Raw genomic sequence first — 17,500 nt, forward strand, 5'->3', positions numbered from 1 at the left:
GTTTCTACCATAAGTAGTGACCACTCTAGGCTCCTGAGATTTATCTTTATCCTTAGTCTGATATTGCAACAACCGTAACCCATATTGTTGATTTGCAAACCAACTGGCCTTGGTGATGTCACCCGCTCAATATCCTCTGTTCTTGAATCTTAATATAAGTTTCTGTCGATGATAGGCATACGTGGATGAATCAGAACAAATTCTCTTAATATGGAGAAATTGTGATTTAGGGATATTCCTGATGATATGTGGGTGGAAGCTTGTAACATGAAGCAAGGTGTTGAACTGAGGAAACTTTCTAAAAACCTCACTCTCCAAAGTGTCCAATTCCGTTCTCCTAATGGACACATCCAGAAAAGTAATCTTTGTCTTACTGTAAGTTAACTTAAATTCAACACCCCACTTGTTGCAATTCAGATACTCCAGGAATTCAAGCAAGAATTCCTCATCAGCTCTCCACACCAACCAACAGTCATCAAGATATCTTCTCCAAATATCTAATTCATCCATATAGATGTTATGATTGATATCATAAATCAGTTGTTCCTTCATGTACACCATAAACAGGTCTGCATAAATAGGGGCAAAAGAAGCCCCCATAGCAGTACCTTGAATCTACCAGAAACACTTATTTTTGAAATGAAAGACATTATGGGTAAGAATTTCCGCCATGCATACCAAAAGAGTGTTGAAACCTGGTTTGAACATGTCCGCCTGATCCAGCCAATATTGCAAAGCAATAAGTCCTGCCCAATGGGAGATACTGGTGTACAGTGAGGTGACATCCAAAGTGCATAGAAGCCAGTTTGGTTCCAATTGCATATCTGATATAATAGCAAGAAACTGGGTCGTATCTTGTATCCTTGCACGTATCATTGATAGCAAAGGTTTCAGGTATTGTGTGAGGAATTCCGACAAGGGCTCAGTCAAGGAGCCTCTGCCAGAAACAATTGGTCAACCGAGTGGTCTCTTGGGATCCTTATGGGCAAGAAATAAATATATTGTTTTTTGGGGCGATCAACCTTAAGATGATAACAGGTGTCCTGAGTAATGATACCCTCCTCTTCTACTAGATCCAAAAACTTATCAATCTCTTGTTTGAATTTACTGGTTGGGTCAATAGACATTTCCTTATAATGAGATTTGTTAAATAATTGTCGCACTGCCTCTGTTTCATAATCTACTAAATCTTGAACCACCACTGCCCCACCCTTATCTGCCGACAAAATGGTAATTTCCCGATACTTTATAAGATCTTCCATACATGATTTTTCTTGTTTATTAAGATTATCCTTCATAATGTTATACTTGCTCAAATGCAAATGTAAATCTTTGAGAACCTCATTTTGAAAATACTGTACAATGGTGGCTTAAATTGTGAAGATCTGAAACAAAAAGGTACAAGGCCAGATGTATCCCCCTTTTCTCCTTCCACATGGGGGGGTAAACACCTTGATGGGGAGGGTGGTTGGGATACCGAGGCTCATGAGCTCCCCAGATGGTAGTAGTGGCACTGATGTTCCCACCCGATGGCAGTCACCACTACTCCTTCACAGCCCCAAAGGTGGCTGTGCTGGTGGCTGGGCTGGAGGGGCCACCTGCCCCTCTAGCTGCACCTGCTTGCCCTCCACCTCAAGCAGGTGGTCATCCAGCTCCATCTGGAGGACACTGCACACCATGCCACACACCTCTCCCGGATGGCAACATCCTCATCGAATCCACTTGCAAGGGGGGGAGTGAGCCCCATCCCTTGCAGTGGTTCCACCCTTGGGTGGTGCAGGATCAGCATATGACAGAGGTCTGGGTTGGGTCCCAGATGTGCTGGGACCTGCTGCCAACCAGGTGGGGTGGGAGAGGCAGATCTGCTGGGATCTGACTTCCCATATATGCTATGGTGAGGAAATTAACAATGAATATTGGTTAGTCATGTACAAGACATTACATTATTAGTCACAATAGCATGCATGGATATTCCCATTTACCCAAAACAGTGCAATTATAACAGTGCCATAGCAAACAGAACCCATGCATATATGGAATGGCATTCAGGGTTGCAACAGCAAGCCAGTTAGTGGTATGTCAGGCAGGCAATAAAATGATTATTCAACAGGGAATATTAGTATGCACACAGTCTAAACAAAGATAAACCAAATTAAACAACAGTCCCAACAGTAGAGGTTTGTTTAGGAACATACCCATGTTGGTTTCAGTGTGTTGGTTGGATCAGTTGAGTGGTGGGGGAAAGGAACAAATTCAATTGACAACTGCTATCAAGTATATTTGTCAGTACAGTACTATTCACTACTCTACATTCTGACCAGACTTACAGTCTACCTGGGCCATGAGGCTGCTACAGCACACCAACAGCTGTACATATCAAAAGAGCAATTGTACCCTTATTTTAGTTATATACATCAGACCTGTTTCTATACCAATTTCTTTACCCATGGGCCCTATACAGATGAACTGTGTGCACATTACATTGCTGTTTCTACACGTATTTCAGTTTCACATATTAGTTGTGGGCCCCGGAGTGTGTGTGTTCTGCCTTTCACATACATCTACTGTGACATTCTCTCTGTGCAGGTTTCTTGGTAACTGGGGGAAACTATCCGTGATAGCGTGACACTTGAGGGGCTTGTCTGGGCCAGACTGCAGAGTGTGGATGTCTAGCTTGCATCTATTTGTAGGACTGAGGCTGATCAATGCAGCAATTGTACATCTTTTATAGTATAAACATCATACTAGTATTTCTATTCAGATTTCTTTACCTGTGTGCCCTGTATGGAAAATGTATGTGTAGCAGTACATTACTTTTTCTATTCAGATTGCAGTTTACAACTGTAGAACCAGACTAAGATGCTAGTGGCAGTACTTGGATTTGAACCATGGTGTGTGTGCAAAATTGAACTATAGGCCTAGTCCTTATTAGACTGAGCTACTGGGAAGGTGTTGTGTGTGACTTGTGACATTTCTATCTAGTACATATTTTGTGCACAGTACTTTTATTATGACATGTTGCATTATTTGTTTCCCATTTTCATTACAAATTATACATACACAACAGACATTGGTGTCACTGTTTGTGAAGCATGTGCACATTAGCTGGATTGCACATTTGACTGTTTTACAACTACATACTGCAATTTAGATTCCTGAGTACACAGTGTAGGTTTTAAGTCTGTACCTGTTAGCCTTATACATTTTTCAGTACATTCACAGCTACATACAGCTGAAACTGAAAGGTTAACGCAGGACAATGCTGGCAGACAAACAAGTAAAACACATTCTGATGGAAATATGTACTGTTGCTTTTTTCAGTTATTTGACATGCCCATTCTAAAGTATGCAGACAAGTAGTGCTAAATCAGTTCACCTCAGTTAATGCATTCTGCAAGACATTCACATTTCTATTTTTCAGGTACAAGTGAGATAATACACACCAGTGTTTGGGGTCACTTTTATTAGTTCTGACATACATATCTGTGTACAACTCAGAAATCCACAATTATTATTCCTGCATGATCTGCACAGGAAAATGCTTTTAATTTCTAAGTGCTACAGTAGCCCTGACATGGCACTTTCTTGGCAGGTTCACTCAGACACACTCATACATATTCTAATACTGATCTCCTGGATATTGTACCTTGTTTGCTACTGACATCTATATTACACAGCAGTTGGGAATACTCCATGGTAATGCTGGCAGCCTGACACAGGCATTTATTCCTGACTTTTACAGCACAATTATATATACAGGCAGTACTACCATTACTATAATTTTGATTTCTTACTGCTAATATTAGGGGGTATTCTGTACTCACCATACTGCTGATGCAGCCAGGCCAGTCACTGGGCATGAGCCTTAACATTCTGGGACCTCTCCATAGCAGCTGTATGGGGAGACATCACACATTAATCACACCTGCACAGTCACAAGTTTAACTTTTTTCATACTTAGGAATACATAAGACTACATACTTACAGACAGGTGGGACATCCTGCACTCAGGATTCTTGGATCCACTGGTCTAAGAGTGCACCCCTCCTCCACTTCAGGTCATTATGGTGGTGACATATCTGCTCACCAGTCCATGGTATGCCAGTGGCACTGGTGAGATCACTTGCAAGCTGGTCCCAGGCCTTCGCTTTGTACTGCAAGCCCTAGTACTGGCCCTGCAGAAGCCTGCCATCATGTTTTTTTTACTAGGAGCCCAACCATGACCCTGGACTCCTGGATGTACCAACATTGCTCTCAGAAGCAAACACCTTCACTGACACCAAACATTTTGGCCCTGCTGTAAGCAATCCTAAATGGTTATGGCATATTCCCATCTGTGTGGTTTAAATAAGGCAGTTTTCCTGCACTTTTTCTTGACTGGCTGGTTTTAATATGCTGAACTATGCTTAGCTCTGCGCAAATCCACATAGCAATGCTTACACCACGTAAGCACAGCTGAAAGCCAGTAAGCAATGCTTACACTAGCAAAGCATTGCTTAAATCTTTTTTTTCATTAAATTTATAAAGTACTTTCTACATATTCCTACCCCTACTGTGCTATACATGAGCCATATGTTTGACATCCATCATTCAATTTCCTTAAAAGTTTTTAAATAAATTGGCAGAGGAGATATTTGAACTGAGCATGTTCTACATGCTAAACCATGGCAGGACCACTATGCTACTGCTGCCTGATGATGTTTTGTATCACAGTAGCACTTGTCTATCATTTTCAGGATTTCAGTCAGACTAAGCATAGCGACATGCTGTGCAAACAAGCTGTGCACCGCTTAAACTTTGGATTTATTTGATGAAAAAAAATGTATTTTTATTGCTTTCCTCTTGTCCTACTGCTTCCATGCATGTAGGGCAAGAGTCCATACATTCGGGGCTGTGCACTTGAAGGCTGCTGCCTTCTAGGTGTTTGTGTTTTGTTTTACTTTTTTTTCAGTGTCCGCAGACACTGAAATGTTAGCTACGTACATTTCACTGTATGTGGACATTGGTTTAGTATATAATATTAGCGCCATGCTCTAATATTATATATATTGACACTCATCTGTGTCACAAAGTGCCATACTGCACTTTCTGTGTGAAGGGGGTGTATTAAATCTGCAGGCACTGCTGACACACTCACCCTGCATTTTTTACTGGTTCGTGCCCATTTAGATTACATAGCAGCTCGCCTTCATGCATATGCAAGGCTCACTGCTATTCTAAATGTACATGAACCACTCTGTGCAAGAATAGTCTTATTCTTGCATGGAGTTTCATGAATCCTGGGGAAGGGAGGTTACTGTTCTGCTGTTCTGCAGTTTAAAAGTATTTTAGATAGTGAACAAGTATTAATATCAGCAAACAGATACATTGAAAATGAGAAAGATAATCAAGATGCAATAACCTGAACTTATCACCTGATTAGTGGATCGAACTGCAAGTGGTTTGTTAAAAACATAGTAATGTTTGTTGACCACTAAAACTGTCTTTAACCATTTTGTAAAACTCAGTCTAGTAGCCAAGCATGTAAAGTTGATTGATTCTGAGTTTATACATACAAAAGGACAGATTTTATGGTAATAGAGGATGAGTCAGTAACAAAGTTTAGAAATACATAAGATTTCCAAGGGATGGACACATGGGCTTACCAAATAGTACTTGTGAACATATTTATGCAAATGAGGATGGGTCCAGCATCCTAACAGATGTCTATATTCTGAGCAGGGGAAAGGCCAGCCAGGTGGAACTGGGTTGTCCCAGAGTGTATTATGCCCCCTCTGTTTTTTGCACTGCCGTGACTGATCTACTCTGCACTTGTAAATTTTGCTTCATCTGCCTTAAATAGCAAAGATTAGATTGAGACTTGCTGAAATTAGGCTGTTTGATATCACTTGAACAATAAAACCAGCCATCTTACATTACAATGGCTCCCCGGAACTCTTGCGGCAGAAGTGTGTAGCTCAGGACCCATCTGAGTTGGAGATTGCTAGAATAAAGGCTCTGTGAGGGGCTTTTCTATTGGTAGATTGTGCTGGAACTGTTTAAATTCACTTGTATTTAAGCACTGCATTTGCATTGGGTTTACACTACCTTGCACAGATGCAAAGGCTTAGAAAGGCAATTTTCCATAGATAACTGCTAAGGAACCTTCCCAGGCTTCCCTGCTTCTCAGTGTGCAGTACAGTTGCACACTGATGCCCAGGAGAGCAACTCAGCTGCACATTTTGAGGTGTTGATACAGGTCCCTATCCCTAACTTCCCATACATTAGCCAATTTTACTAGTCCTAACCCACTCCCCACTATTTATTACAGTATACACCTGATATAATGGACGGACAGTTTCCCACAGTTTCTCTAGCCAGCCTAATTGACATGGGCATCCTGAGGCAATGTAGCAATTGCCTCATGTATACTGACAACCAATTACTCCTAAAACATACAAATATAATATGTGAGAGATGTACCTATACTATGCGTTTGGATCAGTGCTCTCTCTCTCACGTAACAGCAAACCAGATATCAAGCAGGTTGTCAGCACACACACTTCATATCCTCCACAAACTAAGTGCACAACACATAAACTCACATATGCGGAAGTACTCACTAGAAGTTTACCAGAAGAGCAGAGACCTTCAAAGTGCAAACCTTCTGCATACAATACAGTTCCAGCAGACTCCACTACACATAAAAACACATGCATCAGTGTCTCCCCCAATACGCCCCTAAGGCACAGCACCTCAAAAGCAAATGGCTTGATCATAGGCAACTCCATAGTGAGACACACAGATGTCCCCCTCACTAGGCTGGACAAGGAGAAAGTCACGGTCAGCTAACTGTCAGGTGCCAGGATCCTCCAAATCACGCATGCACTCAAGTCTCTCAATGACAAGTACCATTATGATTCTGTCATAGTCTATGTTGGAGTGAACAACTTGAGATGTACCTCAATGGACAATATGAAGAGAGACATGACTGAGCTCATACGATTATGTGTCCCAGGCAGGTATGTCCCTAGCCCTAAGCAGCATTCTACTGTAACCCTGGATGTCTGTCAACCTGGGATGATATGGTTGACAGACCACACTGCTTTGTCAGAGATGGTTTTCACCTGTGACCTCTGGACTTTTAGTTACTGGAAAAGGTGCTTGCCACCCCTATAGTGCTTTTTTAGGCAATGTCATAAGAACAAAATTCCCAATGTACAAAAATCCTGTAGACACAAACTCAAGGTTATGGTATTTAATGCTAAATCAAAAACTGAACTCACTGGAAGCATTCCTTACTTTGGAAGATGCAATGTTTGTGCAGTCACAGAGATATGATTCAAGGCTGCATACAGTACCCCAGCCATGTAAGGCTACAATGCCTTCCACATGTTCAGACCTCAAAATGAACATGAAGAACCAAAGAAGGAGATGTATCCATCTTTGTTAAAGACAAATACACCTCAAGACTGGTTAAACAGTACGACTGCTTAGAGTTACTCAATGTCCAATTAACTATAGGAAAGACACCCCCTCCATGTCATTGTTAGCTATAGGTTCACCACCATGAACCATGAAAACTACACTGCCTACATGGACCTACTTGAGTCATTCACAATACAGCCAAACACCCTGGTCTTGGGAGATTTTAACTTCCATCGACTGGGAAACATATATGAACATAAACATCCTCACACTAAAGTTACTGGACTTTGTTAACACAAATGTTCTGGATCACAAAGTCTGCACCTCCATAAGGGGCTCAAATGTCCTTGACATAGTACTCAACAACATGGGGGATCGCTGCTCTACCCTATGTGTGTGGCCCTCACTGGTAAGGTGTGATCATAAATTAGTCTCATTTGAAGTAACAATTGTACCTGACCCACATTCAGGAGCAAAAAGGATGAAAAATTTCTGCAAAGTAAACAAACAAAATCTTCACAATAAAACAAGCCACCTTGGTGGACATTGAGCATAAATAGGTTATACAACAAAAGAAAGAAACTGATGTCTAAGAACAAGAGGGAACAATCTCAGTTGAGGAAGAACACCCTCATCAGCTTTAACAAGCAAATTAGATGTCTTGTAAAGTCCTCTAAAGCTAATTACAAACGTAAATTAACATCCCTAGCTAATGATAATCACAAGGCATTCTTTACATCTGAAATCTAAAAGAGACAGCCCAGTTCTGTGCCAAAGTAGTCGACGGTACCACTCATACTGACCCTTAGCACATTGCCAACCTGCTAGCAGATATACCCCAAAGCATACCCGTCACCAGTCCTCTACTTAGTATCTCCAAAGAGCAGGTCATAACCGCACTCTCCATGGCCAAAATTGCAGCCTCTATAGGACCGGATAACATCCCAGGATTCTTACTAAATAACGGAACCACTGGTCACTCTCTTCAACAACAGTCTAAGTACTGGCTTTGTCCCAGCAGAGTGAAAAACAGCAACCTTAATCCTCTTGCACAAAGTGGGGTCCATTGACAGGGTCCGGGGAACTATAGACCCAAAAGTCTAACCAGCCTAATCTGCAAGGCCATGGAGAGAATCATCATGAATCTTATCAGCAAGGATATAGGTGACCTTCAAACTCTTGACCTGACCACGTTTGGCTTCATTAAGGTCAGATCATGCCTGTTAAACCTGGTGGACTTCTTTGAGAATGTCACCAAATCCCTGGATGAAGGCAAAATAGTACATACTGCCTATCTCGACTTAGCCAAGGCCTTTGACACAATCCCCCACTCAGGCATCATTGAGAAACTCACCCAGCTGGGAATTAACCCATATGTCACTAGATGGGTAGCCAAATGGCTCACCAACAGAACACATACAGTAAAAGGTGGGGATTTCACCGCTACCAGCAGACCAGTTACCAGTGGTGTTCTACAAAGATCTGTGTTAGACCCCCTACTGTTTGTAATATATTTCTCAGAAGTCCAGATGGAAATAGATGGCCTGTGGCTTACCAAGTTTGCTGATGACTGCAAACTGGGCGTAATCATTGAGTACCCCAATGATGTTAACATATTACAAAATGGGCTTACACAGACAAATGATTCATGGCAAAGACACCGACTTAAAGCAAAAAAATGTGTTATCACCTTCTGCAAAGGCAAAGTCCCTGCTAATTATGATATTAATAATACCCCCCAAGCTCAAACCCAGTGGTGAGACATTTGGGAACACAGGTTGACAACCTTAACTTTAATCACCATGTGTCCACAGTGATAAGGAAAGCCTTCTACATTGCACATTTCATAAGTAAGGGTATAGCATCCAAAGCTAAGGAGGTTATAACTCCTCTGTACTTTTCCCTTATAAGAGCAATAACAGAGTACAATGCTCCCTTCTGTATGTACTGCACAAGACACCTGCAGCAGCTGGGGAGACCTCAGAGGTTTCTCACCAAGAAAATTCAGGGCCTATGACCTACATGGACAGACTGAAGGCCATGTCACTGTACTCTGTATCATATCAACTACTTAGAGGCGACTTGTGCCTGGCTTACAGAGCAGTCTAGGACACTGCCCTAATGGAAATGTGGCACATCTGTAAATCAAATGTGATAAGATTCACTCACTCTAAGGACATTAACCAAGCCTATGACATTACCAGGACATGCTGGAGAGACAGATATGTCTCCCAGAAATTGCCACTCCTCTGGAACAAACTCCCAATTCACATGGAACACAGCTCCTTAATGACCCTATTTAAATGAAACTTGGACAATTGGATGGGAAACCATAGACTTACCCAAGGGGGTGTCACCACTGTCCCTCTTGGACAGGGGCAGCCGGTGCTCATCATAGAGTCATGTTGCAAATATAGACTATACGTCTTGGTCTTTAAGAGAGCAGAGCCAGGCTTGTAAAGGCTCTAGGGCCAGTAGCCTAGTAACCTCCTGTGATTTATTTATTTATTTGCAGTTGGTTAACCAGGATAGTCCATTGGGCCAATAAGAACCTGTTTTCAATGGAGTCCTGGGGAGAAAAGCTCCAAAACAAAGGTTACAAAAATTATTAGAGCAGCTTACAATTTCAAATTATTAGTAGGTTAAACACAAAGCTTTAAAGCAGTGGTAACAAAAGATTGCAGCAGTTTACAATGTCAGTCATTTGTGGGTTGCAAACTAAATAAAGATTAAGCTGTTACAAAGTAATTTTTAGGTTTTATTTTGTAGAACAACCCATATTTAAGTAGGAGCAAAGAAAGAGTTTAGGTAAAAATTTTTAGAAAAATAAAGCATTGTGGTAGTATATATATATATATATATATATATATATATATATATATATATATATATATATATATATATATATATATATATAGTTTCTTCAGAGGAATAGTAGGGTTGACTTAATCATTTGGTGTCTGGTAATATATGAATAAGTTGAAGGTAGTAAGTGGAGAATAGGCTATGAGGGGTGGGAGCAGGAGCATTCCCAAGAGGATGTTAGATGTGAGTGCAGTGATTTTTTAAAAGCAGGGAGGTAGGTTGTGATATGGATGGAGGGAGGAAGGGAGTTCCATAGTCATGCCAGGGCAAAGGACAGGAGGTGTTTTCCTGGAGAGTGAAGGGGTTTATACAGCTCAATTAGGTTTTGGTTATTAGATCTTAGAATTCTTTGTGGCAGGTGCATTTTAAAGGTAGAGCTGAGAGAGGGACAGAGAGATGGATGATAAATAAGTTTGTGAGCAAAAGTGAGCTGAACATAGGAGCGATAGTTGGGAAGCTCTAGCCAGTTGAGTTTGTGAAGAGATGTACAGTGATGGGTAGATGATTTGTTTTATTATAACAGGAGGACAGTTTAGTTTTGAGAGATGATTGTAGGTTTGTTAGGAGGGGGGCACCATAAAGAAGGGAAGGGATGAGAAATGTAGTAGCAAGAGTGAGTTTAGTAGATGTAGTGAGGAATCGATTGTGTTGGTAGAGCATGCCAAGGTTTTGGTGGGTTTTTTTATGTTTAGTTGTAGGTGGCTATTGAATTTAAGCTGATCATCTGTTTGAACTCCTAGTAGTTTAGTTTCAGATACTAGTTCAAGAGGTGTGTTATTCTGGCTAGTGATGGAGAATAGATTTCTATCAATGGTGTTAGTTATTGAGGGGGTAAATACCATAAGTTTGTTTTTTGATGCATTTAGTGCTAGATGATTGTCCTTCATCCACTGTTTTGTAGTAGAGAAGGCGTCTTGAGTCAGTTTTAGGAGAGCAGGGATGGATGTGGCTGCATAGATAATTGTAGAGTCATCTGCATATTGAATAAGTTTAGCATGAGGAATTGAGTGGAAGAAATCATTAATGAATATATTGAAGAGGAGAGGACCCAGAATGGATCCTTGGGGGACACCAGTGGGTGTGTTAAGGAAGGAGGAGATGGCTTTTTTCCACTTAACAGCTTGTTGCCTGTTGGAGAGATAGCTGGTGAACCAGTTGAGAGAGGAAGGGGATAGGTTTAGTTTAGATAGTTTAGTTAGGAGAAGGTTGTGAGAGATAGTGTCAAAGGCCTTAGAGAGGTCAAGAAAGAGAGTAGATACAGTAGAACCAGAATCTCTGGCTTTATTTACGGTTTCCAGGAAGGATAGGAGGGCAGTCATGGTGCTGTGGCTGGGTCTGAATCCGTGTTGTGTGGAAGTTAGCAAGTTATTATCTAAGAGATAGGGAAGAAGTTGAAGATGGATACATTTCTCTAGGAGTTTTGATATGGGAGAGAGGATGGCGATAGGACGAAAGTTAGTAATATTGTTATTATTACCACCTTTGTGCAGGGGAATGATAAAAGCCCTTTTCCAGAGTTTGGGTACAAGACCTTCTTGGATAGAGCAATTGATAAAGATGCTGATGGGGAAGGCAGTGGCTTCAGCTGCTATGCTGAGGAAGGATGAGGGAATGTTATTGGGAGCATTGGTGCATGGTGATCCTGTGATCCTATGGTCCTATGATCCTGTAAGACCCTTTATAGTAGCAACATAATCATAGAAGGTTTAGATGTCAGAACAGGATCTGAAGACGTCTACAAGGACAAAGTCCCTTATCTCAGTAAAACATTTAAAAAGATGGATCTGGAGTCAGTCTCTTTTTTCTAGAAGGAGAATTTGTAACTGGATTTATTTTCATTTTAGAAATAAAATTATTTAGTTGAAGGCATTGCTCTCAGTCCTTGGACTCTCGGTATCCCTGTATTGGAATGTTGGTTTGTCTTGATGCATGCTTTCTGTAACAGCCAGGTTGGATTGGAGATACTGGAGTCCCCACCCACAGGTGACCTTTGAGGGTTTTTTTATGAGCTTGTGATGCCTGGTGCTTTTTTTGTGGCTATAGGCTTCTACCTAAACAAAGCTAAAGTGCAATTCTGGCAAGCACAGGAGCCATTTTACAGCAGCAAAGCATTTACTGTAAGATGTAGTACAATTCAGTATATCAGTACAGGGAGCAGTAAAACAACGATCTGAGAATAACACATATATGCATCTTCCTGTTCACTGGGATGTTTTAAATCATGTTGTTCTATGTCAGATGTTTTATCAGTTATCTCTGCAATATCTCTACAATAGTAGTCTTCAGACAAAACCATAATTTTATCACTGGCAAATATTAAAGAAAAGGTACCAAGAAAAACATCTACTAGAATCTTTTTGCATCGTGGCACAACATTATTTTATTATGTTTGGAAGAGCTTTTAAATATTTTGAATGATATAATGATATAACAAACTACACATCGCAAGGTAATAATATGTTAAGAGAGGGTGACAGATGTGTTTGTTTACAATGGCTACTCAAAAAAACAGATTAGACATTCCTAATGTGCTATTTCTGGTCTGGTCTGCTAGAAATATATATATACCTACACACACACATGCACGCACGCTCGCAAACACACACACACACACACACACACACACACACACACACACACACACACACACACACACACACTACACTCAAGAAGTTAAACATTTATGAACTATATAGCTTAACTTGTGCATATTTATCCCAACAGTTAATGGGCACATAATGCCACTGTTTCAGACTATTTTGCATTTGAATCACTCCGTGTTCTTTTTTCGTATTATGTACTCCTTTGTATTTCTGTAAGGTTGCGTTAGAATGATGTAACACTTTGGGAAAAATATTAAGACAAGCAAACCCAGACTCGAAGCAATTATAGCAAATATCTCTACTGCCACCATGTATTTTCCCTTAGTACTAAGGTAAGCAGGTATAAAGGGTAGCCAAACCCCCAGAAATACAACCATACTAAATGTGATGAACTTAGCCTCATTAAAGCTGTCCGGCAGTTTCCTAGACAGAAATGCAACAACAAAACAGATTACTGCCAGGAGGCCTATGTATCCCAGCATGCACCAGAAAGCAATGGTGGAACCTTCATTGCACTGAATAATAATAAGCCCTGGCTGGGTTTTAGCATTTCTTTCTGGAAAAGGAGATGAGAAGATTATCCAGCTGGTACATATGATAACCTGAAAAAATGTACACATTACTATTATAAGGTAAGAGGTCTGTGGTCGAACCCATCTTCTCAACAGACTGTTAGGTTTTGCAGCATTGAAGGCCAGGACTACAGTAATTGTCTTTGACAACATGCAGGAGACAGAAAGAGCAAAGATTATACCAAACACTGCTTGACAAAGCTTGCAGGAAACTCTGTTAGGCAGTCCAATAAAAATCAAGGAACACAGGAAGCAGAAGAAAAGGCTGACAAGGAGAAGAAAGCTAAGGTTTTGATTATTAGCCTTGACAATTGGAGTCTTCCTGAACTTGATAAATGTAGCAAAGATGACCAGTGTCAGAGCTGTACAGCTAATAGTGACTGATGCTAATGCAATGCCCAAAGGATCGTCATAGGAGAGGAACTCTGTAGATCTCTGAATACACTTGCGCTTTTGCAGATTCGACCATTCTTCAGATGGACAGGCCCTGCATGTCTCAGAATCTAGAGAAGCAAAGATATATAGATGTCAGCATAAGGCTTGTATCACTTCCCATGAAATACAGTTTTATATAGAGCATCTTCTAAGTTCAGCAGTATTACTAATACTTATCATGTATAGGGAAATGCACTACAGTGTTAATTTCACAGTATGTAAAAGAAAACAAATGACGTTATCTCAAATGTCTTTAAAACAATGACATTTTGGCATTAGCACAGAATACAGCCACAAAGCCTGCCATATCTGCTGCTTCATGGGAAGTGAAATGTCAGCCAACCCTTCCCTCGTCACCCATACTCATATAAGGAAGACAAGCCTTTATATACTTTGGAAACACCCTTAGCTGTATCTGTTCATACACATATGCAGACTCAAAACATGTCACTGGAGTCTCTGAGGTAATCCTTGCATAAATGGTTTTGGAATACTATATGATTAACAATAACGTAAGTATAAACTGCTGATTGCTTTGACTTCTGCAAGAAGAGCAGCTGAGTTACAAGCTCTTATGGATTGCCAGCCTTATCTCATTTTCCATAAAGATAAGGTTTTCTTAAGAAGTAATCCTTTTTGTATACCTAAAGAGATATCTGAGTTTCTTTGAGCCAAGCTATTCATCTATCTCCCTGTCCTCTTTTCAGAACTTAAAAATGAGGGTGAAAGGATGCTTCATACGGTGGATGTCCACAGACAACTCGGATGTTATCCTGACAGAACTGAAATCATCTCTTGTGAAGGTAAGAAGAAAGGACAACCTGTCTTAAAGCAGACTATATCAACGTAGTTGTCTCTTTCTATTACCTTTTGATATGCCCACAACAACAAGGCAATTCCAGGAGGGATCAAGGTTCACTCTACCAGGGCTATGGCTTCATCTATGGCTTTTTGGAAAGGCCTGGATTCTAGAAATATTCTAAAAGCAGCAACTTGGTCCCCTGTACATACCTTTACAAAGCACTACACTATATTCCTTCTCCAGGTCCAGGGCAGGTTTTGCTAGGATTATTCCAGAGGTCTCCTGGACCCTTGTCCTTTCTCCTTCCACATAGTATAAACTATGGTAGGTCTAACCATATAGCCAAGACTACAGCAGCAATGGTCAGTATGATGAACATAGTACAGATGTGTAAGTAAACCTGCCATAATAGCAGATGTCTGAATGACCACTGCTGCTGCTGTAGTCACTCCTTCCTTCCATTCTCCATTTTGGTATGGTTTTGTTGCCAGGGTGAGGACCTTTATTTTTATTTTCCTGATGTTGATCTTTTCAGGGCTTTGGCCTTCTTCTCTCTCTCAGTTAACATGAAGGCACAGAAGAGCATGGTAACCAAACCACTCTTTTTCTTCAGTTCTGCTCAAGCTGGTAAATGGTTTGAATGCATGGAAGGTGCCCTTAAACTTTGGGATAGGTTAGCAGGATATAACTCCTATAGCTATGGCTACTGCAGCAGTGATCAAATGATAAACATCAGGGTATTCAGAGCTAAAGGAGTTTGCGTACAATGCTATACACTAGCTAAGACCTAGGACAAAATGTGAAACCTGTAACATAATCCCATCTTTTTTTCACATGTATGCTATGTGACCTTAGCAAACAACTTGCATTTAAATCTAGCCAATACTTATGATACCAGAGGTTTCTATTACCTATAAAATTAAGTAAATAAACAAATTGTATATATATATATATATATATATATATATATATATATATATATATATATATATATATATATATATATATATATATATATATACATACATATATATCTATATCTATTTATCTATATATATATATATATATATATATATATATATATATATATATATATATATATATATATATATATATATATATATATGTGTATATATATATAAATATATATGTATAGGCCTACTTCTGAATTTTGAAGTTTCAAACTTGGAATTTCTTATGGTTGAAACCATAAGATAAAGTTTTGAATCTTCAAACTGTTTAACTGGAGATCCCCGTAGAGTGTAGAATGGTATATGTTTACCATTTACTGTTTAACTGGAGATCCCCGTAGAGTGTAGAATGGTATATGTTTACCATTTACTGTTTAACTGGAGATCCCCGTAGAGTGTAGAATGGTATAGAATGGAGATCCCCATAGAGTGTAGAATGGTATATGTTTACCATTTACTGTTTAACTGGAGATCCCCATAGAATGTAGAATGGTGTATGTTTACCATTTACTGTTTAACTGGAGATCCCTGTAGAGTGTAGAATGGTATATGTTTACAATTTACTGTTTAATTGGAGATCCCCATAGAGTGTAGAATGGTATATGTTTACCATTTACTGTTTAACTGGAGAACCCCGTAGAGCGTAGAATGGTATAGAATGAAGATCCCCGTAGGCTGTAGAATGGTATATGTTTACCATTTACTGTTTAAATGGAGATCCCCGTAAAGTGTACAATGGTATATGTTTACCACTTACTGTTTAACTGGAGATCCCCGTACAGGGTAGAATGGTATAGAATGGAGATCCCTGTAGAGTGTAGAATGGCACATGTTTACCATTTACTGTTTAACTGGAGATCCCCGTAGAGTGTAAAATGGTATATGTTTACCATTTACTGTTTAACTGGAGATCCCCGTAGAGTGTAGAATGGTATATGTTTACCATTTACTGTTTAACTGGAGATCCCCGTAGAGTGTAGAATGGTATATGTTTACCATTTACTGTTTAACTGGAGATCCCTGTAGAGTATAGAATGGTATATGTTTACCATTTACTGTTTAACTGGAGATCCCCGTAGAGTGCAGAATGGTATATGTTTACCATTTACTGTTTAACTGGAGATCCCCGTAGAGGGTAGAATGGTATAGAATGGAGATCCCCGTAGAGTGTAGAATGGTATGTATTTACCATTTACTGTTTAACTGGAGATCCCCATAGAGGGTAGACTGGTATAGAATAGATATCCCCGTAGAGTGTAGAATGGTGTATGTTTACCATTTACTGTTTAACTGGAGATCCCCGTAGAGGGTAGAATGGTATATGTTTACCATTTACTGTTTAAATGGAGATCCCCGTAGAGTATAGAATGGCATATGTTTACCATTTGCTGTTTAACAGGAGATCCCCGTAGAGCGTAGAATGGTATATGTTTACCATTTACTGTTTAACTGGAGATCCCCATAGAATGTAGAATGGTATATGTTTACCATTTACTGTTTAACTGGAGATCCCCATAGAATGTAGAATGGTATATGTTTACCATTTACTGTTTAACTGGAGATCCCCGTAGAGTGTAGAATAGTAAGTATATGCTAACCATTTACTGTTTAACTGGAGATCCCTATAGAATGTAGAATGGTATATCTTTACCATTTACTGTTTAACTGGAGATCCCCATAGAATGTAGAATGGTGTATGTTTACCATTTACTGTTTAACTGGAGATCCCCATAGAATGTAGAATGGTGTATGTTTACCATTTACTGTTTAACTGGAGATCCCTGTAGAGTGTAGAATGGTGTATGTTTACCATTTACTGTTTAACTGGAGATCCCCATAGAATGT

Source organism: Protopterus annectens, chromosome 11.part0, assembly GCF_019279795.1.
Source record: "Protopterus annectens isolate FY-2018-M chromosome 11.part0, PAN1.0, whole genome shotgun sequence".
Taxonomy (NCBI): domain Eukaryota; kingdom Metazoa; phylum Chordata; order Ceratodontiformes; family Protopteridae; genus Protopterus; species Protopterus annectens.